The 23,977-nt window shown below is 44.4% G+C and overlaps 1 protein-coding gene across 1 annotated transcript in view; it reads right to left on the reverse strand.

Moving 5' to 3' along the window:
* The window catches only part of ISM1 (isthmin 1), a gene marked incomplete at its 5' end in the record, with an annotated part of 63,357 nt that overhangs the window by 34,169 nt on the left and 5,211 nt on the right, over window positions 1-23,977 (reverse strand). The window lies entirely within an intron of this gene.

The following is a 23,977-nucleotide window of genomic DNA, read 5'->3' on the forward strand; positions in this document are numbered from 1 at the left end:
ACTGGTGGAGGAATTTCACTCTTAGTGTGTATGAACATTTTTCACTATATCAACTTATTAAATCTCAACACAAGTGATAATTATTATTTTGTCTTTTTAGCGCAATTTTTTTAAAAATTTTTTATCTAAATGTCTTATCACTTTAGTTCGGAAGGCACTCTGGGATTTTTCAGCCTCGGTAACAACTTGACCATACACCAGTAAGAATTTTGCAAGAAATGCAAAAAATTGTTTTCGGAATGTTTGTTCACTTTTCTAATGGTTACCGGGCTAAAAAGGGATGATCTTTTTGACTATAGTGATGAGAAAATTTGAGGAGCATGATGGAAAATTTCCTCAAACGAAATTCTAACTAAAATTTGAAAAAGTGGTTTTCGTTTGGGATAGAATCATACAAGGCACAAAACAAACATTTTTAATACGTCTGGGATTCTATTCAAGTAGCAGGCGTGGACAAAATTTTAAGGGCTTGCAAATTAAATTAGTTGACTCAATGATGGCAAGATGGAATGCTCTGGCGAACAATTTTTCAGGATTTCTATATGAACTTTCAAACCAAAATTTTACTGGTGTATGGCCTGCTTTAGGCATTCATGGTTGATATCAAAGTTATGGCCAGGGTGACAAAAAACTGATGGCAAGTAATAAATCTACTCAGAGATAGGGATAAAAAAGGAAAAAACAAAGCGCACGGGCTCCTTGTAAAAAAGTTTTATTGAATAAAAAAAATAAAGATTAAACACAATTTGCACTCACAAAAGTCATGTAAAGCTGAACGTTTACAGAAAATGATGGCAGAAAGAAGACCGAGTAGTCCATCAAATCGGCCTGTCCCCCCCACCCCCTGTAACTTTTTGTCTGAGTATCATCTGACTAGCAACAGTACCCTAATGCATAATCCTATCTATAGGACATCAACTATAGGACAACCTCCCTAGTGGGGCCTCCTTCCCACCCTTAGGCACCATAGCAGCCACATAGGCTGCTATAGCTATAGTTACATCACTGCTTTAAAACCACAATCCTATATTTCTGACATTGATATTGTGTAACAGAATGATAAAAAGGACAATTTAATAAACCAATCATTTAAATCTGGGCAAAAGAAAAAAGTCAGAGTTAGACTCTGTTGCCAGGACAGCCCTTGAGAGAGGGAGCTCTTTCCACCGGACAGGAAACACATTGCCACTAGCTCTTTAAAAAGTGGTCCCTCAGGCACCTGGTCAGTTTATCCAAGAACCGAAGGAGAGGGCTGAAAAAAAGTTAAACAGTACAGTGGGAACCTGCTGTCCTGGATGACTCCTGGAAACAGAATTACCGGTAAAGGCCCGTACACACGTACCGATCGTCGGCCGAAAAGCTTCGGCCGACGACCGATCTGCCGATTGTAGGCTTGTTAGTAGGATGCTTCCGACAGCGCACTTTCGGCCGAAAAGAATCTGCCTTGCAAGCATGAAAATTTTTGTATGCCGACACCAGAGCGGCCGATTGTTCGCCAGTCAGTACAGAATTCGGCCGACAGACAGCAGATTTGCAAGACTGGGCATGCTCAGAAAAGAAAAAAGACCAGGAGAGTTAACCCATCACATGACATCACTTCTGCAGTCGGCGGACAAAATTCTTGTGCAGTCTTTTGCACTTTTCAACAGACACCGACAGCCCTGGACAAAAGACGGCCGATCGTTCGGCCGACGATCGGTACGTGTGTACGGGGCATAAGTCTAACTCCGGTTTCCAACAGTTGTCTTCCAGGACAGCCCTTTGGAGGATGAACAGGTACTCACTCAGTTTTTAGGGGTGCCACTGCTTGGAGGACTTTCCTCTCAAACGCTTGATCCTGGCTACCCAAAATGTCCAATCGATAGTGTCAAATGAACGTTGACATACTTGACCACGTGGCAGGTTTACATATTTGTTCTAGGGTAGCACCGGCTCTCTGCCCAAGATGTGGCTAATGCTCTGGGGAATGTGCATTCAGCCCTTGTGGCGGTTCCAAGTGTAGAGGCTTGTGCCTCTCTGAGATGTCCATCTTTATCCACCTGGCTATAGTCCCTTTAGAGGCTTGCCTTCCTTTACGCTTTCCTGAGAAGAGGATAAAAAAGGCCTCTGATGTTCTAAAGCTTTTTGTTGCAGAAGGTGTCTTATGGCTTATTTAGAAGCAAGTGCAGCTGCTCCTCTTTGCTATTAGATGGTCTATTGCAGAAAAAGGGTAGTACTATATCCTGACTTGTATGAAAGGTAGAGGCAACCTTGGGAATAAATGCTTGATCAGTCTTGAGAATACCCCTATCCTCCAATATCTGCAGGAAGGGCTCTCTGGCTGATAAAGCTTGTAGTTCGCTGACTCTGCAAGCAGACATCATTGCGATGAGAAAATAGTTGAGGGTAATACGCCTTAAGGAGGCCTCTGATAATGGCTCAAAGGGGTTTCCAATGACTGCTTTTAACACAATAGACAAGTCCCATGTCGGAATCCCACGACAAGGTCCAGGCCCTAATCTTGAAACTGCTTTACAGAATCGGTTTATGAGGGGGTCCTGTTGTAGGGAATGCTGTAAGTAAACTGATAGGGCTGCAATCTGTACCTTAATCGTGCTTAAGGACAGGCCCTTATCAATACCCTCCTGTAGAAACTCTAGAATCGGATAGTCAGACTCTACTTTGCCTGATTCTGCCAACCATATATTAAACCTCCTCCAGACCTTTGCGGGAAAGAAAAAAAAAATTGCTCTGTAACTGGTTTACAGCTCTGCAAACAGAGTTTTTATCACTTTGTCTAAAAGACCCTTAGACTTCAGGATCTCTGATTCAGATACCAAGCTGCCAAGTTTAGCATGGCTGGTCTGGGATGGAGTACTGGGCCCTGCGATAGCAGGTTCTGGTTGGAGGGTATCATCAAGGGTGGTTGATCTGTTAAAGATAGTAGAAGGAATTAAGTGTAGGGGTGAGAAGGAGTAGCATACCCTGAAAGTCCTTGCGGTCTGTAGAGCATTGACTGCCAATGGTTGATCCCTTGGATTTAGCGAGAAAAAACCCTGTAGTTTGGTATTTAACTTGTTGAAAAATAGGTAGATCTCTGGAAGGCCCCATTTGGATGTGATCTCTAAAATACTACTGGATCTAGAGACCAATCCTCTTGCGAGATTAGTGGTCTGCTCAGAAAGTCGGCTAGGTTGTTCTGTATCCCCTTGAGAGGTATCACAGAGAGGGATTACAAATTCTCTTCTGCCCAGGAGAAGATTTCCTGTGCTATATTCATCAGGAAAGGGTTCCTGGTCCCTCCTTTCTTGTTCAGGTATGCTACGGACATTATATATAGTCTGATCTGACTTGTATATGCTGGCCCCTGAGTTGATCTTGACAGGCTGCGATTCCTCTCGCTACAGCCTTAAATTCCTTGCAGTTGGAAGAGCTGTGTCTCTCTCTGACTGAGACCAGATTCCTTGAGCCCATTGTCCCTCCATATGGGCCCCCCATCCTCGGCTGCTGGCATCTATAGTCAGTATGGGGGAGATTGTAAAAGCCCATAGCAATCCCTCCCTTAGATTGGCTTGGTTTCTCCACCACCATAAGGACTGCTTTGTTTTGGCTGGGCGGAACACCCTGTCCTCTAGGCCTTTCTTCCCCAAGTTTTGTAAGAGGAAGGATTGAAGTGGTCTCTGATGAAACCTGGTCCATCTTACGGCCAGGATTGAGGCCGTCATAAGCCCTAGGATGGACATTCTCTCTTATTGAGACTGGGAGATTGGTTGGCATCTCTACTCTCCTTTGACTAATGTGATTTACTTTTTCCTCTGGGGAGTACAATCATTTGTTCCTTGGTGCAGATTATAGAACCCAGAAACAACATTTCTTGCGAGGGTAAGAGATTTGATTTCTCCACATTGATGATCCATCCTAAAAAGGGATAACCACTGCTGTGCAACCATCAGGTCTTCCAGTAGCCTCTTTCTCAATGGTGCCATAAACAGTAGGTCGTCCCAAGTATGGGACAATGGTTATGGACTTGAGCCTTAAAGGTGCAAGAGCTTCTGCCAGGATTTTGTTAAAGATCCTTGGGGCCAATCAGAGGGCGAAGGGTAAGGCTCTGCTTTAGTCCCCCCCCCCCCCCCCATCTTTACTGTTGCTAGACAAAGATATTTCTGAGAATTTTCTCTTATTTGTATGTGCGAATTGGCATCTTTTAAATCTATTGTTGCCATGAAACAATCCCTGTGGAGCAAACCCCTGACAGAGTAAGTGGACTCCATACAGAATTGTTTGTACCGTATGACTGTTTATTGGCCTTAGATTTAGAATCAAGCAGTATTTTCCCAAAGGTTTCTGTACTAGAAACGCATGCGAGTAAAAATCCCTTCCTTCTTCCTCTTTTGGTACTGGTATCAGGACTTTTTGGTCTACCAATTCCCCTATGAGTTATGGCAAGGCCTGGGCCTTTGCTGGGTCTCTGGATAATTGGGTAATTAACATTCTTGAGGGAGGCCTTTCACTGAACTCCAAGGCATAACCCTTTTCGATTACTCCCCTGAGGAAATTGTTGGGAGGTTAGTTTTCGCCACTGGGGAAGGAATTTCTTTAACCTTCCTCCCACTTGGCATTTGGGGTCACTGCAATTTGGCCAGGAGGGTTAAAAAGCATGTTTGCCCTTGGCCTCCCCTTCTGGTCAGACCAATGTTTTTTCGGTTTCCCCTCTGTCCTGTTCTCTAGTTTGTCCCCTATAGAGACGAAAACCTTTTTCCAGGACAGGACCACTTTTTGACTTAGAAAGTTTTCTTCCTATCAGCTGTACGCTCCAGAGCTTCATCCAACTGAGGGCCGAAAAGAAAACTGTCCGAAAAATGAACGTTACATAAGCGCAACTTAGAGGCAGTATCCCCCGGCCAGGTTTTGAACCAAAGTGCTCGCCTGGCTGCTACTGATAGCAAAGCTGATAATTTCACTGACTCAGCGGAGGCGTCTGCAATCAAGCCTACTGCTTTAAAGAGCATGGGAAAAGATTTGAGCAACTCCTCCCTGGGGGTACCGGCCATCAGGTGCTCTTGCAACTGTTTTAACCAAAATTCAAAATGTCTTGCTACATAGGTCATAGCCAATGCCGGCCTAAGGTTGGCCAGAGGTATCCCATAATCTTTTCAGGATTATAATCGCCCCTTTTGTCCATGGGGTCCCCTAGGTGCCCCTTGTCCTCGAAGGCCAGATTTGAATGCTTTAAAACCTTTGCTAGGGGAGGCATCCATCTTTGGGCACTGGTTTCAGACTGAAGGGGAACCTTCTTTTAGGCTGCTTAAAAAGAAAGGTCTTTTTTCTGGTTCTGACCATTCCTTGAGCACCACATCCATCATGAATTGGTGCTATGGGAATACCTTGGGCTTCTTTTTGCTCAGAATCTGGTACATTCTATCATGCCTTGATAGCCGAGCTTCTTCCCTAATCTCTAAGGTATCGTAGATAGCTCTGAGAAGTTCATCCACATCTTACACAGAAAGTCTGAACCTGGTATATTTTGAGGCATCTCCCTGACCCTCCTGTCCTGAGTCTGATTGGGAGGAATCTGAGTCAGTGGTCAGTAATCTTAGGGGGGGGGGGGGTTCTCCCTACACTCTGAAGGCTCTCCTGAGACTGAAGCTACAGGAGTAGGAGAGGTGGGTACTTGATCTGACTGACTTGCAGCCATGTTTGTCACCTGTGCATCTGTAATATACTTTTGAAAATAATGAAAAGTGGATTGCACCTCATCCTTGAAAGAGTAGAGAAACTTTGAAAATGGAGAATCTCCCTTGCTTTTTAATACTGCTGTAATGAATGTGGGACATAAGGTCTTTGTATAACTAGAAGACAGCCTTACAGAACAGGAAGGACACTTTCAGTCTTAGCAGCTGCAGTTTCTGATCTAGAAGTTTCTTTCTGAGAGGGGACAGATAGACTCCCGGATTTTCCCATATTTTTTTTCTGTTTAATACGAGGCACCTTGTCCAACCCCTCCCACAGTGCCTAAGCTCAAGGTGCCCAAGACAAGCTGCAAAAGATTCCCCCAGGGTCTTCAGTGCTCCCCCTGTAATACTTCCAAAAATACATTTACACAGGAAAATATGGTGCTTACAACTGCCAGCCTACCTGTGATGAGCCGGGCTTGCCTCCCCTGGAGTGTGGGATGCCTCCATGATGTCCCTCTGCTCCCAGTCGCTGGCACCTTAAGTCCGTGCTGTTGCGCTTTTAAGACACTGGTTCAGCCCTCCTCCTGCTCTCTGCGCCTAGAGGCTGGAACCACAAACTCCGGCACGCAGTGATGACCTCACATTTGCCGGAAATAGCTACCAGTGTTTTCCAGTTTTACGGCGTCTTATAGCGAAGTTGCCTAGGGCCTTCCCCACCGCTGATGCTCGTCCATCACTGCCCTCTCCCTTGCCGGGCATTGAAAACTTCAACACCTGCAGAGGGAACCCGAGGCCAAAAGGTTGCTCCATGAAAAAAAGGGGAGGTGGGAACTCTTGGCTGACGCTGGTAGCACTTGAGCGATGGAGCTCATCCAGCCCCTTCTTTAAAACAGTTCATCCAGGCAACATGTCTCCTCCTGAAATAAGGAAACAAAACAGAGCAGGTGCCTGAGGGACCGCTTTTTAAAGAACTAGTGGCAATGGGTTTCCTGTCCAGTGGGAGGAGCTCCATCTCTCAAGGGCTGTCCTGGAAGACAACAACTCAGGGAAAATGTGTATTATTACACACAAACTTTGTCCATGCTGTTAAAATTAACTTATTAACAGAAGGCAACAAACACCGCAAAATCTTTGGTCAGTACCTACTAAGCGCCAGTAAGAGCACTTTCCTCCTCCTTATACAACACCAGCTGCTGCCTCTGTCACCCACTTGTACACCATTTTGTTGCCTGCCTACATTTTTCTTCTTTTTACAGTGTCTTGAAAAAGAATCCATACCTCTTGAAATTTTTCCACATTTTGTCATGTTACAACCATAAACGTAAATGTATTTTATTGGGATTTTAATGTGATAGACCGACACAAAGTGGCACATAATTGTGAAGTGAAGGGAAACGGATAAACATCTGCAAAGTGTTGCATGCATTTGTAATTCAACCCCTTTGTAGAACCACCTTTCGCTGCAATTACAGCTGCAAGTCTTTTTTGGTAGGTCTCTAAACAGCTTTGTACATCTAAAGAGTGAATATATTGACCATTCTTTGCAAAATAGCTCAAGCTCGGTCAGCTTAAATGGATAGCATCTGAGAACAGCAATTGTCAAGTTTGGCCACATATCAACTGGATTTAGGTCTTTTGCAGACTCTTAACAGGTTTTCTTCTAAGATTGTCCTGTATTTGGCTCCATCCATCCTCCCATCAACTCTGACCGGCTTATCTGTCCATGCTGAAAAAAAGCATCTCCACAACATGATGCTGCCACCACCATGTTTCACGTTGGGGATGGCGTGTTCAGGGTAATGTGCAGGGTTTGTTTTCCGCCACACAGCGTTTTACTTTTAGGCCAAAACTTTCAATTTTGGTCTCATCTGACCAGAACGCCTTCTTCCACATGTTTGCTGAGTCCCCCACATGGCTTCTGGCAAACTGCAAACGGGACTACTTATGGCTTTCCTTCAACAATGACTTTCTTCTTGCCACTCTTCCATTAAGGCCAGATTTGTAGAGTGCGCGACTAATAGTTGTCCTGTGGACAGATTCTCCCACCTAAACTCAGGATCTCTGCAGCTCCGCCAGAGTTACAATGGGCCTCTTGGCTGCTTCTCTGATTAATGCTCTCCTTGCCCAGCCTGTCAGTTTAGGTGGATGACCAAGTCTTGGTAGGTTTGCAATTGTGCCATACTCTTTTCTATTTTCGGATGATGGATTGAACAGTGCTTCGTGCGATGTTCAAAGTTTGGGATATTTTTTTTTTTTTATAACCTAACCCTGCTTTAAACTTCTCCACAACTTTATCCCTGACATGTCTGGTGTGTTCCTTGGCCTTCATAAAGCAAAGGTTCTCTAACAAACCTCAGAGCTTCACAGAACAGCTGTATTTATACTGAGATTAAAATTTAGTGGAGCCAATTACCTTCACAAGTCATCTAATTAGTAGTCCACCTGTGTGTAATTTAGTTAGGGGTATCAGAGCAAAGGAGGCTAAATACAAATGCACGCCACACTTTTCAGATATTTGTAAAAAAAATATGAAAACCCATTTATCATTTATTTTCCACTTCACAATTATGTCCCACTTTGTGTTGGTCTATTACATAAAATACATTTAAGTTTTTGGTTGTAACATGACAAGAATGTGGAAAATTTCAAGGGGTATGAATACTTTTTCAAGGCACTGTCTTATTGTCAACAGCACATTGGAAGAACGCAAGCCCAGAAATGAGTGGGTACAGATTTTATGACCTTAGAAAAATGACAAAGACAAACTCTGCTTATTACTTTTACATTTTGCCAATACAAACCTCTTTAAAATTTCTATTGAAAGGTATTTTAGCACATACTTTAAAATAACTGTAGAGAGGGTGGGGTTAGGACTGGATGGTATGCATAGAATTTTTTTACAAGATGTAAAATAGGCAGCAATGGCTTCCTACCTCTAGGGACTGGTCCAGCCTACAACACTATGAAAGCTTGACCAGCCCTACAAAATTACAGAATTTCTAAACTCACTACAATGACATTTTGAAAGAAGCCACTTTATTCTCATTCAAGATAAACTGACCCGATTAAAGAAATTACAGGCATTACTGAAACAACTGTTTAGTTTATTAAAGGTAGGAAATTGCACTCAAAACAAGACACTGAAATTGTTAACATCTGTATTTTGAACTGCCACTTAAAATTCAACTGTCTAGTGTTCAGGATCTGGGTTCTCAGTATGCGGGGCTTACATTTTGCTAAGAAGATTGAGTATTCTCAGACAGACAATGTGAACATTAAAAGGAGATTTACAGCCAAAGTTCGTTTGGCTGTACATCTATGGAGTTTGGTCTGCACTCCTGTGACCCGTTTTCAGCAGAGCACGGGCTGAAATCCGCTCTCTGCTGACGTCACAAAAGTCAGTCCAGACACCGCTGCGTCATCACGACAATGGAAGTCGGGATCTGCCAAGTGCCTGGACCAACACCCGGCTCAGCCTCTCAGTGACCTGCTAAGAGCCTAAGCTGGCCGCTCCCCACCCCTCCACAGCTCAGCGCCCCAATGAGCGAGGGGGGCAGAGCAGAGAGCTGCTGATTGACAGTTCGACTGCTCAGTTCTCAGTGCAGAGGTGCCAGGAGACAGATGCAGCATCGGACCAATGATGTATCCACCTAGGCAAGTATAAATTACAAAAAAAAAAAAAAAAACACTTCACTTTTAAGAAGCAATTGTATTTGGAGAAAACAAAAAAATCCAAACATGACTGACAACCTTTCAGGATAAGTTCACATTTTCTTCTCTGAATATCCTTGGGGTTTTTGTGCTTTAGTTTGTTTGATGCGTTTGATGGGTTTCTAGCTGTCCACGATGCAAAAAAAACGCACAAATGAAGCACCTGAACCTCTTTCCAAGTTGAATGGGAGCATGTTGCATAAGAGTAAAACGGGCTCTATAGACAATAATGGAATTCATCCATTTGCAAAGCCTGGCAAACTGCAGAGCTGTGAAAAGGGGGCTTTCATATTGATTTTGAAACACAGACTATAGGTATATAAATATTTGACATCGACAATTCTAATCTTTTTGGCTCTATACACCAGCACAATGGATTTGAAATGAAACCAACAAGATGTGCTTTAACTGCAGACTTTCAGCTTTAATTTGAGGGTATTTACATCCAAATCAGGTGAACGGTGTAAGAATTACAACAGTTTGTATATGTGCCTCACACTTTAAAGGGACCAAAAGTAATGGGACAGATTAGCAATCATAAATCAAACTTTTACTTTTTAATACTTGGTTGCATATCCTTTGCAGTCAATTACAGCCTGAAGTCTGGAACGCATAGACATCACCACACACCTTTGTTTCGTCCCTGGTGATGCTTTGCCAGGCCTCTACTGCAACTGTCTTCAGTTCCTGCTTGTTCTTGGGGCATTTTTCCTTCAGTTTTGTCTTCAGCAAGTGAAATGCATGCTCAACCGGATTCAGGTCAGGTGATTGACTTGGCCATTGCATAACATTCCACTTCTTTCCCTTAAAAAACTCTATGGTTGCTTTCGCAGTATGCTTCGGGTCATTGTCCATCTGCACTGTGAAGCGCCATCCAATGAGTTCTGAAGCATTTGGCTGAATAGGAGCAGATAATATTGCCCGAAAAACTTCAGAATTCATCCTGCTGGTTTTGTCAGCAGTCACATCATCAATAAATACAAGAGAACCAGTTCCATTGGCAGCCATACATGCCCACGCCATGACACTACCACCACCATGCTTCACTGATGAGGTGGTATGCTTTGGATCATGAGCAGTTCCTTTCCTTCTCCATACTCTTCTCTTCCCATCACTCTGGTACAAGTTGATCTTGGTCTCATCTGTCCATAGGATGTTGTTCCAGAACTGTGAAGGCTTTTTTAGAGGTTGTTTAGCAAACTCTAATCTGGCCTTCCTGTTTCTGAGGCTCACCAATGGTTTACATCTTGTGGTGAACCGTCTGTATTCACTCTGGTGAAGTCTTCTCTTGATTGTTGACTTTGACACACATACACCTACCTCCTGGAGAGTGTTCTTGATCTGGCCAACTGTTGTGAAGGGTGTTTTCTTCACCAGGGAAAGAATTCTTCGGTCATCCACCACAGTTGTTTTCCGTGGTCTTCTGGGTCTTTTGGTGTTGCTGAGCTCACCGGTGCATTCTTTAAGGATGTTCCAAAACAGTTGATTTGGCCACACCTAATGTTTTTGCTATCTCTCTGATGGGTTTGTTTTGTTTTTTCAGCCTAATGATGGCTTTCTTCACTGATAGTGACAGCTCTTTGGATCTCATATTGAGAGTTGACAGATTCCAAATGTAAATAGCACACTTGAAATTAACACTGGGCCTTTTATCTGCTACTTGTAAATGGGATAATGAGGGAATAACACACACCTGGCCATGGAACAGCTGAGCAGCCAATTGTCCCATTACTTTTGGTCCCTTAAAAAATGGGAGGCACATATACAAACTGTTGTAATTCCTACACCTTTCACCTGATTTGGATGTAAATACCCTCAAATTAAAGCTGAAAGTCTGCACTTCAAGTACATCTTTGGATCATTTAAAATCCATTGTGGTGGGGTATAGAGCCAAAAAGATTAGAATTGTGTCAATGTCCCAATATGTATGGACCTGACTGTACTTCTACAGTATCTCACAAAAGTACACCCCTCACATTTTTGTAAATATTTTATTAGATCTTTTCATGCAACAACCTCGAAGAAATGCCACTTTGCTACAATGTAAAGTAGTGAGTGTACAACTTGTATAAAAAAAAAAAAAAAAGTGTAAATTTGCTGTCCCCTCAAAATAACTCAAAACACACAGCCATTAATGTCTAAACGGCTGGCAACAAAAGTGAGTATACACCCAAGTTAAAATGTCCAAATTGTCAATATTTTGTGTGGCCGCCATTATTTTCCAGCACTGCCTTAACCCTCTTGGGCATGGAGTTCACCAGAGCTTCACAGGATGCCACTGGTGTCCTCTTTCACTCTTCTATGATGATATCATGGAGCTGGTGGATGTTCTCCACCTTCAGTTTGAGGATGCCCCACAGATGCTCAACAGGGTTTAGATCTAGAGACATCTTGGCCAGTCCATCAACTTTACCCTCAGCTTCTTTAGCAAGGCAGTGGTTGTCGTGGAGGTGTGTTTGGGGTCCTTATGTTGGAATACAGCCCTCCAGGCCAGTCTCCGAAGGGAGGGGGGATCATGTTCTGCTTCAGAATGTCACAGTACGGGGGATCATGTTCTGCTTCAGTATGTCACAGTACATGTTGGCATTCATGGTTCCCTCAATGAACTGTAGCTCCCAGTGCCGGCAGCACTCATGCAGGCCCAGACCATGACACCCCCACCACCACACCATCTGAACCAAATAAGTTTATCTTAGTCTCATCAGACCACAGAACATGGTTCCAGCAAACCATGTCCTTAGTCTGCTTGTCTTCAGCAAACTGTTTGCAGGCTTTGTGCATCATCTTTAGAAGAGGCTTCCTTCTAGAGCCATGCAGACCAATTTGATGCAGTGTGCAGCGTATGGTCTAAGCACTGAAAGGCTGACCCCCCACCCCTTCATCAACCTCTGCAGCAAAGCGGGCAGCACTCATACATCTATTTCCCAAAGACAACCTCTGGATATGATGCTGAGCACGTGCACTCAACTTCTTTGGTCGGCCATGGCGTGGCCTGGTCTGAGTGGAACCTGTCCTGTTTAACCACTCTATGGTCTTGGAGACCAGGTTGCAGCTCAGTTTCAGGGTCTTGGCAATCTTCTTATAGCCTAGGCCATCTTTATGTAGAGCAACAATTCTTTTTTTCAGATCCTCAGAGTTCTTTACCATGAGGTGTCATGTTGAACTTCCAGTGACCAGTATGAGAGAGTGAGAGCGATAACACCAAATTTAACACGCCTGCTCCCCATTCACACCTGAGACTTTGTAACACTAACGAGTCACATGACACTGGAGTGAAAATGGCTAACTGGGTCCAATTTGGAAATTTGAACTTCACTTTTGTATTCACTTTTGTTGCCAGCGGCTTAGACATGCATGGCTCCGTGTTGAGTTATTTTTAAGAGACAGAAAATTAAAAAAGGTTATACAAGCTGTATACTCACTACTTTACATTGTAGCAAAGTGTAATTTGTTCAGTGTGGTCACATTAAAAGATATAATAAAATATTTGCAAAAATGTGAGGGTTGTACACACACGCACACACATACACACAGCGGGTAAAAGTATTGAAGCCGTCAACCGTTTTTCTAGGTAAATATACTTCTAAAGTGGCTATTGACATGGAATTTTTACCACATGCCGGTAACAATCCATGCACTCCATACATACAAAGAAACCAAAACAACTAAGCTCAGAAATTAGGTTACGTGTAATAAAATAGAATGGACACAGGTTAAAAAAAAAAAAAAAAAAAAAGTACTGAACACATGAAAAAAGGGAGATGCAAAAGGGCATGGAAAGCCATGACACAAGCTGAAATCTACAATATATTACCAAAAGTATTGGGACACCTGCCTTTACACGCAAAATAATGTTAATGGCATTACAGTCTTAGTCTGTAGGATTCAATATGGAGTTGGCCCACCCTTTGCAGCTATAACAGCTTCAACTCCTCTGGGAAGGCTGCCCACAAGGTTTAGGAATGTGTCTATGGTAAAATTTGACCATTCTTCCAGAAGTGCATTTGAGAAGGTGTTCCATCGGGTTGAGGCCAGGACTTTGTGCAGACCAGTCAAGTTCTTCCATCCCAAACCCGTTCAACCACATCTTTATGGACATTGCTTTGTTTACCGGTGCGCAGTCATGTTGGAACAGGAAGGGGCCATCCCCAAACTGTCCTCACAAAGTTGGGAGCATGAAATTGTCTAAGGGGCCAAGCTCAACCCCTGAAAATCAACCTCACACCATTTCCCCCCTCCACCAAATGATTTGGACCAGTGTACAAAGCAAGATCCATAAAGACACAAATGAGTGAGTTTGGGGTGGAACTTCACTGGCCTGCACACAGTCCTGACCTCAACCCGATAGAACACCTTTGGGATGAATTCGAGCGGAGACTACATTCCCATAGACACACTCCTAAACCTTGTGGACAGCCTTCCCAGAAGGGTTGACGCAGATATGCACACACATACAAACACATCCACAAATGTATTTGCTGTTTCTTTATATAAAATTCTTTCACGCTACATCAATAATTGCTATATGGCACATTGGTATCGTGTAGCAATTAAGCTAGGTAGTAGCAACTAACACTGCACTCAGTAGGATTTACCTACATACAGTAACGGCTTAAACTTTTTTTATGTTTTTCAAAGCACTTTCCAAAGAACACTAGGGAAATGTTGGAGGCATTAACCAGTATGTATAGTGATTTTAACATTTTGCAAAGCATTGTGGATAGTAAGCAGAACATCAGTAGAAAATCAACATGATCTCTGGATGAAAATTATTTCATCTATGTTGTGTCCTTAGCAGAAACTGAACTAAAGACCCAAAAGCTGCAAGGCAAGGACCACTTAGTCACTGTGTTGCCGCATGTTTTGTAGTTCCCAAATGTCTTGTGGCAGAATTCTAGAAAAGGGGGAAAAAAAAAAAAAAAAACACACTTTAAGTCCAGTTAGGCAAAAAGATCCAGGAGTCAGCACCAGGGAATGAGGAGGGGCTCCCACCGCCAAAATCGCTGGCCAGAGGGCTCCACTGTCATGGCGGCCGCAATTTTCAATGGCAAACCACTGAAAAAATGGCAGTTGGACTACACAAATTTAGCACACAGGCTACAAGAAAATGGCAGCACCTCAAGGCTCCCAGGAGGGATCCCTAAGCCTCAGAAAACAGCAGAGGCAGGGAGGTGGGGATCCTGGCAGGAGCCCCCACTAGGTAAACCCTCCCCACCCCCATGGTCAGCACAGAACCCTGCCCCCACCCTAGGCGGTGGACCAGGCCACCCCACAGTCCCAGCATCAGTGGAGGGCGGGGGGCGGATGGGGGACGAGATGGCCCACAGGGGCCACCAGACCGCTGAGGGGGGTTCCTAACAGGAAGGGAAGGAGAGGAACCCAGGGGTCTGACTGTCCCATGGAGGGTCCCACGTCCACCCGAAAACCTTCCAGGGGGATAGGGAGGCACAATTACTTGTCATACCAGGAATCAGGTGGGCACCACTCCAGACAGAACCTCCTCTCCATCGAAATGGGGGGGCTATCGGCCAGGAGGAACGCTGTGACTCGGGCTGAGACCCAGTCATATGTGACCTCGTGAGGCATTTAACTTGCAGGCCAGCCCCCATCCAGTGGGGCTGAGGTCTGTGTGCACTCGCTGGTGTCAGGAAACCAAACCACATGAAGATGCAAGTAAAATAAAGCAGTATATTAGGGCAACAACAATAAAACGCACAGCAAATGTGAGGAGTGAAATCAGGAACAGCCGGGATCGAGTCTAGAAGTGGGTAGTCATCCAAGCCGGGGTCGAGTCCAGTAGCGGGTAGTCTGCCGATGCGCAATTGTGAGCCAGGAAAGTCGTCAGCCAAGCCAGGTCATGCATGGAGGAACACGGAGAACAGAAGACTGCCAGCAGTGATGCACCCTGGAGCACAAACACAAGAGAACGGACTGCAAGCTCTCAGGTGAGAGCAGGCAAGTGATGATAAAAAAATGGATTTTTGTAAAATCTTACCGTAAAATCCTTTTCTCTTAAGCTCATTGACAGACGTAGTCCTCGTTGATACTAACAACTCGGGTTATGCTGCCCTCTACAGGAGTAGGACTAGACAGGAAAGAAAACATTCTGGCCACACCTTAGGGGCAGTCCCAGAGGGTATATCCTCTCTCTCTCTGCTACAGCAAATCAGTTATGTCACAAAGCAGTGTTTAGAGAATTTAACCCAACCCAACTCAAAACAGAGGGGCGGGTACTACGTCTGTCAATGAGCTTAAGAGAAAAGGATTTTACGGTAAGATTTTACAAAAATCCATTTTTCTCTGTCGCTCATTGACAGACGTAGTCCTCGTTGATACTAACAACTCGGGACGTCCCAAAGCAGTACCACAAATGAGGGGTGGGAAAATGGAAATCAAAAATCCAATCTAGAAGGCCCAACCGGTGCCAACTAGAAGTTCTCAAGGCTCATCAATCAAAGATGAGACTCAACAGAAATTCCAACAGAAAAAAACCCTCGAGGTAGACCACCGGTCTCCTCAAATTGCGGCCTGCAAAACCTTGCGGCCAAATGAGGCATCTGCCGATGCCATCACATCAATTTTATAAAACTTTGTAAAGGTATGTACTGACGACCAGGTGGCCGCCTTACATACCTGGACCACTGACGCCTGATGGCGGAAGGCCCAGGAAGTACTGAGCGCTCGAGTGGATGGAGGCACTGCTGAGATCTGAACTCAGGATCTCTTGTTTACTAGACAGGAAAAAACTGATTTGCTGTAGCAGAGAGAGAGAGAGAGAGGATATACTCTCTGGGACTGCCCCTAAGGTGTGGCCAGAATGTTTTCTTTCCTGTCTAGTCCTACTCCTGTAGAGGGCAGCATAACCCGAGTTGTTAGTATCAACGAGGACTACGTCTGTCAATGAGCGACAGAGAAACAGAGTTTATAAGAGACAGCAGTCTGCACATGTCCAAGATGGCTTCCAACAGGAAGGCAAAGAAAGACCTCTAAAGCTGGCCAGACTTGGGTGACCACTGGAGATTATCCAGCCCGTCGCCCAGTCTGGCAGTTGATTGTAGCTCTCACAGGAAAAAAAAAAAATTCTATCTAAAAAGAAAAAAAAAAAAATTGCCAGAACCAGATATCTCAGCAAGGAACTAGGTCTTTACTCCTGACTAGGCAGAAAAAAAAATGGAGTACCTATAGCAGAGAGGGACTGCCCATAGGCATAGCCAGACAGTTTTCCTGTCTACTCCTGTAGGGGGCAGTATAACCCAATGGTTAAGAAGATCAGGAGCTGTGTCCATCAATGAACGAAAGAGAAATATGTTTTTTGCACACAAAACACAAAATGTAAAAAATGGAGAATCTTTTACAGGCTCCCTAAGATGCATTAGGGTAGAAGACTTGGAGCCTTTAGTGCTACTTTAACCTAAAATATTGTTAGGCACTGACAGAAGGTGGGTGCAGGAATGGAGCACAGGTGGGGCCTAAGCTGTTCATTCATTGGTAATTATTATCTATTGAGCAGACAGGTGATTCAATTATGTTTAAAGCGTAACTCCACCTAACTCCAAACATTCCCCTCTGGGTGATCATGTACATTGCAGGGATTATAAACAGCCTTTGTTGCAGATTCACACCTTTTTGTTAATTTGAAGAAATCACTGTTTGTTCCTCTGTGCTGAGTGGGTCTAAATGGGAGTGGTTTTATAATTCTCAAACAGCTGTGCAGCTGCAGAGCACTAATGAGGAAATCTGCTGGGCCTGCATAACTTTAGACGTGTTCCTATAGGGAATATCTCACCAAAAATGCCTGAAATCTGACTTGTATCTTAGGGCATACTTTTGGAAAAATTGGCGAGCCAAATCACACAAGCAGGAAATTAGGTTTCTGGGAGACATCCTGTACACATTCTGTGTACAGAAAAACTCTAGGTAGCCATATTGCATTGCATTTTCAGAAAATGACAGCAGCTGCAGATTAAAAAGGAAAAGGACATTTTTAATAACATTAAAAAGACATTTTTAATAACATTAAAAATACAATATGACTTGTGTTGCAATTGTATATGCTTTATTATTTTCCCCCACGAAAAGTGGAGTTACCCTTTAGGGCCGGTTCACACCATAGCGAGTGCGCCGATAGCATGTAATTCGGAGCGCACTGCTCCTTCATTACATGCGATCGGAGGTGCGGATGCAAATTCAGCCATACACTTTATATGGCTGAATTCGCACTGTATCTGCACCAAACACGCACATGACCCTTTTTTCCAGCCGCATCAGGATTGGATTGCACAGTGGTTCACACTTGTGCGATCCGATCCTGTGCGAACTGTCAGATCGCACTGCGATATGCGATCAAACTGGGGGTGTCCTTAACATTTCATTGACACCCCCTGCGTATCGCATATGGCAATGTGAACTGCCAGATGTGCGTTTGCGATGCGGGAACAGGCTGCAAATTCGCAGCCTTCCCGCATCGCACAAGTGTGACCCGGCACTTATATGCAAACTTGGAACACTGGCATGAGATACCAAAAAAGGTCCATCAGCTAAACATACTTAAATTTTACAAGTCCAAGACTGCTGGATCTTCCTTTCATTAGAGCTGCATGTACAATGTAAATGATTAAGTGGATTAGAGAGAAAAAATGCACACTTAGCAACTCTATACAAAGCCAAATGGTGAACCGAAACTGTAAAATCCCAATATATAACTTCCATGCCCAAGAGAATCCTCAAGTGGTAATTTTTACATTTTCTGAAGATTGGGGCAAGGAGTTTGTTTTCAGCATATCTATTGGATGCTGATGTACAGCGCTAGACTTTGTTCTGTCAACCTTGCACGTCAGTATTTAGGATAACAGCAATTATGGACTCCCAACTCCATAAGCAGTATTATTTTTAAACATGGGAATGTTAGAAGAAGAAAAAACAGAAGAACAATAAATTAACAGCAGAGGTAATAAAAGGGGGCATCTAAAATACATGTTGCTCAACAGAATAGTATCATGCAAGCTTAACAAATAAAAAAATACACTACAGCTTCTAATGCCTCTAGCGTCAAGTTGTAGGAAAATATATTTTCAGTGAGTGCACATTTTTAGTGTGTCAAGTTTTTCTGAAACTCATTTTGAAAAAAAAAAAACTATTTTTTTTACCGATTATATAATCTTAATGATCTCTTTATTTTAAACATTCAATACAAGACAATAGATAACAAAGCACTATGGGTCATCTGAATTGACAGCATGGCAGTAGCCATTTCATTTCAGACAAGGCATTATTCAAACCTCACATTAAGCCATATGAAAAAGTAAAGGGGGGGGGGGGGGTCACTCTTCGTATTCACTTTTGTGTAAATTGCATCTTGAGCTATTGACTGCTATAAGCAAGAGGCTTTAAGAACAGATGGTAAGGAGATACTGGAAGTCATGTGAAAAGGAGGAGAAGAACTAAAACTCCAACTGCTCACTGATGGATGCAAGGTACTAATATGCAAAATTTCACATTTGACCATTAAAAAAAAAAAAAAAAAAAAAAAAAAAACCCCGCTCTCAAAATGTATCGCTGCTTCAGTCTTGCGTTGCCACAAAGTCAATACCCCCCCATGGGCTTTATAGTCAGATGGAAACATATACAACCATGAACTATAGAAAACAATTGTGAAGTCCCATAGTACAGCAGTAAGGACCACCAAAGAATAAAATTGACTCCACACTAGAAAACAAAACCAAAAGCCATTCTTTGTAGATGAAATCTATGCCAATGCAACAGCTGTTGCAAATTCAGAGTCTCTTAACAGTTAGCTCCTTATTTACAAAACTAAGGAACATAAAATTTAAAAAAACTGCTAAGAAATAAAACAAGAGCTATGTCAGTATGAAGATCTTAAGCAAGGCATTCTACTTCTATTAACCATTTAGCAAGGAGCCCTGTACTGCAAACAGACTCAAGACAGCTGTCACTGGTATCCCACACAGATCACAAATGACCTGTTACTGACGTCAGTGGAAGTAAACAAGCAGTCTGTACAGAATTTGGAAAAACGACAGCAGCCAGACCAGCAGAAAGGCCAACAGACAGATTGACAAACTCTGAAATTATTCTTTGTCAAGTGCATACATTATGCATACCTGGGGAACGCAACATCTCAAGAGGTCACCTGGAGATGCAAATACAACATGGTGCAATAGGCAGGAGTGCCCAGTAGTCAAGATCGACCCAATTCTTAAAGCCAATTGTGTCATGATATTTTGACCATGTATGGACACAGAACTAGAGCAGTCCATAGTTGTCCTTGCATGTCAATTCCATCGGCTTCTTGTTCTCCACAGACAGAGAAGAGCAGACAAGTCCTGTGTTTTGAAGTGGCATCTTGAAAGAAATGCACTGTACAGCAGAGCTCAGAGTAGAGGGAGAAGAGTCCTAAGGAGCCACTCCGTTGTGCTGCAGTACTCATGTACCAACCAGGAGCATGATGACAGCAAGATAGCATAGTATGCTGCTTGGCAGAGTTTTGTCAATCTAAAAACTGGATAGATAGAAATACACATACAGTGGAACCTTGGTTTAAGAGTACCTTTGTTTACGAGCGTTTTGAAAGACGAGCAACATTTTTTAACTGTCTTGATATACGAGCACTGTCTTGATATAAGAGCAGTTTTATACACTAAAAGCATGCCATCCCCTCTGTTAAATACCATTATGTGTCCCAGTGCTTGTACTGTGTATACACATGCTGATTTATATTGTTTCAGAGTGTCCCTGCACTTACTGTATGCATATGTCTCCTCGTCTCTCTGCTCAACCCGGCGGGAGGGGACGATCACTCCTTCTGATGTCATCTGAGGAGGAGGGGAGGAGGAGGAAGCAGAGGGCTGCAGTGAACAGCCAGACAAGCACTAATACAGTATAATCGGCATCTGTTATGTACAGCACGGACACAGGGACACAATGTTTAACAGAGGAGATGGCATACTTATACTGTACAAGAATGTACTACTTTATATATAATAACAGCATATCTTTATATTACTATAAATGCTTGTGGAACGAATCATCTGAGTTTCAATGCTTTCCTATGGGAAAACTTGCTTTGATATACAAGTGTTTTGGATTACAAGCAAGCTGCTGGAACCAATTATACTCGCAACCCAAGGTTTCACTGTATATGGGGGCTGTTTAACCTGCCAAAGAAAGAATTTGTAGCAGGCAGAGGAGGATAGCACTACTAGAAGACCACGATTTGAGTTAATGCATAAAATGGCTACTTGCCCTTAGAGTTTGCGACAGCGTCCCCTACAGCCACATTCAGGGTAGGTCTGGGTACACAGATGAACAGCTAGCAAAGGGGGGGGGGGGGCGATGACGTCACGGCAGGTACCACAGGCGGGAGCCCAATGACACATGTTTGGTAACAGGTAGGAAAAATAGAGGGAGGGCTTGTACCACAGGTGGGCGGCTGGGGATGCAGGGCTTGTACCACAGGCAGGTGGCTGGATATGCAGGGCTTGTACCACAGGTGGGCGGCTGGAGATGCAGGGCTTGTACCACAGGTGGGTGGCTGGGGATGCAGGGCTTGTACAACAGGCAGGTGGCTGGATATGCAGGGCTTGTACCACAGGTGGGCAGCTGGAGATGCAGGGCTTGTACCACAGGTGGGCGGCTGGAGATGCAGGGCTTGTACCACAGGCGGGCGGCTGGAGAGATATCACCACCCTTCATGCAGTTGCAGTACTCTGGTAGCAATGGATCATTGCTCACCATAGCTGCTGCATCTTGGGAGCTGCAGCTATTGAGACCTTGCCCAGCTGCCTATATGTCAGGATGGACAGTGGAAGAGCCACCTCTTTATCATCAGGAGCAGTCCCACTGAGCCACAGCGAGTGGGAAATGTACATTCCCTGGATGTGGCCAGGAACCCAGAGGATGTGGGAGCCTAAAGGGATTGTGAGAAAAGGTGTTACACCACAAGGAGTCAACCTTGCTACATATGGATATTATTTATTTGTGTATTTGGCAGGAATAAATGTTTGCTATACAGTAAAACCTTGGATTGCGAGCACAATTCGTTCCGGAAACATGCTTGCAATCCAAAGCACTCTTATATCAAAGCAAATTTCCCCATAAGAAATAATGGAAACTCAGATGATTCGTTCCACAACCATCATAAGTCCTTCAGTTTATAGTCCATATAAAAAGATTATAGCATTGTGATAGGTTGTGTAACCATAAAATGTCCATCCACAAATGGCGCCTCCACAAGGGGATTAGAAGCAAAATCCAGCAGGAGCTACAGAGTAGCAAAGAGAAGAGAGGCGCCTCTAAGTGTAGCAATATGGTTACATTTAATGAAGGTACAACATTTAGCAACTCACATGGTTGATGAATAAAACAGGCACATCTAAGTATGAAGGCATCCGGGGTAAAGCTGTCCACATAGACCATCTTCTGCACCGCCGGCTGCCAGTCTGTAATCCTGACCGGGAAGACCACCCAGGAGTAAAGCGATCTGATAGTGAGGGGCAGCATGGAAGGGATGACGTAGATGGCGGTGCGGAGGATGGTCTAAGTGGACAGCTTTACCCCTGATGCCTGCATCCTTAGATGTGCCTGTTCCAATCATCAACCATGCGAGTTGCTAAATGTTGTACCTTCATTAACCACTTCCTTACCGAGTCATGTAAAATGACGTCGGCAAAGTGGTTGTCTAGATCCGGGCCGCCGTCATATGACGTCGGCCCGTTCTAGCTGCTACTGCGCGCCCCCGGCGGCGCGCAGCGGCGCGATCAGGGATGAGGCTCGTCCCTCGGACATAGCCCATCACTGATCAAGGTAAACAGCCAATAGAAATTGGCTGTTTACCACGTGATCGGCTGTGTCAATCACAGCCGATCACATGAGCGGCTCCAGCACGAGCCGCTCGTTCTCTCTGCAATGCGCGCCCCCGGGGGCGCGCAGAGCAGCGATCGGGGACGAGGCTCGTCCCTCGGACAGAGTCGATCCCCGATCTAGGTAAAGAGCCAATGAAATTGGCTCTTTACCACGTGACCGGCTGTGTCCAATCACAGCCGGTCACAAATGTCAACAGAGAACACGGTAACTAGCTGTCACCGTGTTCTCCTCCTCACACACTGATCCTGTGTGAGGAGGAGAGTGTGGAAACAGCTAGTTACCAACTACAGTGCACCCCAACCACACTGATTGCCCCCCCCCCAATAAAGAGCACCTGTCACTAGCCCATCAAAGTACCCGAGTACCTGTCATCAGGTACTCAGATGACAGGTACTCGGGTACTCTGATGGGCTGGTGACAGGTATTCGGGTACTCTGATGACAGGTACTCGGGTACTCTGATGACGGGTACTCGGGTACTCTGATGACGGGTACTCGGGTACTCTGATGACGGGTACTCGGGTACTCTGATGACGGGTACTCGGGTACTCTGATGACGGGTACTCGGGTACTCTGATGACGGGTACTCGGGTACTCTGATGACGGGTACTCGGGTACTCTGATGACGGGTACTCGGGTACTCTGATGACGGGTACTCGGGTACTCTGATGACAGGTACTCGGGTACTCTGATGACAGGTACTCGGGTACTTTGAGTACCTGTCAACGGAGTACCCGTCATCAGAGTACCTGAGTACCTGTCACCTACCCATCAGAGTACCCGAGTACCTTCCACCTGCTCATCAGAGTACCTGACGCCTGAAGTACCCAAGTACTTGCCGCCTGCTCATCAGTACCCATCACTACTCATCAGTACTCATCAGTACCTATCACGTATCAGTACTGATCATCAGTACCCATCAGTACAGTATCACCTATCACCTATCAGTCAGTGAGTACTACTCATCAGTACCTATCACCTGCCTGTCACCTGCCCATCAGAGTACCCGAGTACCTGTCACCTGCCTATCGGAGTACCCGAGTACCTGCCACCTGCTCATCAGTACCAGAGTACCTGTCACCTGCCCAACAAAGTACCCGAGTACCTGTCACCCTTCATACAGCCACCATGTCCAAGTCCAAAAAGGTTTATATACGTCGTCCGTTTAAACCTAAATACCGGTGTTATGGTAGCAGATAGCTGCCATAACCCTGGTATTTTTTTAAACGGTGGACGGTTGGCTTTCCGATAAGGGTGGTCCCAGCGGCGGATTCGCCGTGGGATCACCCTTCCGGGATGGCGGAAGAGGCGCCCCCCCCCCTCCCGACGCGTTCCGGTCCTTTTCCCCGCTTACCGGACCCGCCGGCAGCGGGGAAAACGATCCGGTCCCGAATCCTCACAGACAGGATGTCGAGTGAGGGCAAGCTTGCCCTCACTTGACTCTATGGTCTTGGAGGACCGGAGCTACGGAAAATGTTGTTGCCTAGCAACCGGTTTAAAGGTTCTTTTTTTTTTTTTTTCATTTTATATTATAATTATTATTTTTTTTTTTTTTTTTCTATCTTTTAGTGTACTTGTGAGATCTGAGGACTTTTTGACCCCAGATCTCACAAAAAAGAGGTCCTGTCGTGCCTATTTCTATTACGAGGAATATTTACATTTCTTTTAATAGAAATAAAAATGATCAATTTTTTTTTTTTTTTTTAAACGGTGTAAAAATAAAAAATAATA

This window comes from Pelophylax lessonae (assembly GCF_965119305.1).
Source record: "Pelophylax lessonae genome assembly, chromosome: 3".
NCBI lineage: Eukaryota > Metazoa > Chordata > Amphibia > Anura > Ranidae > Pelophylax > Pelophylax lessonae.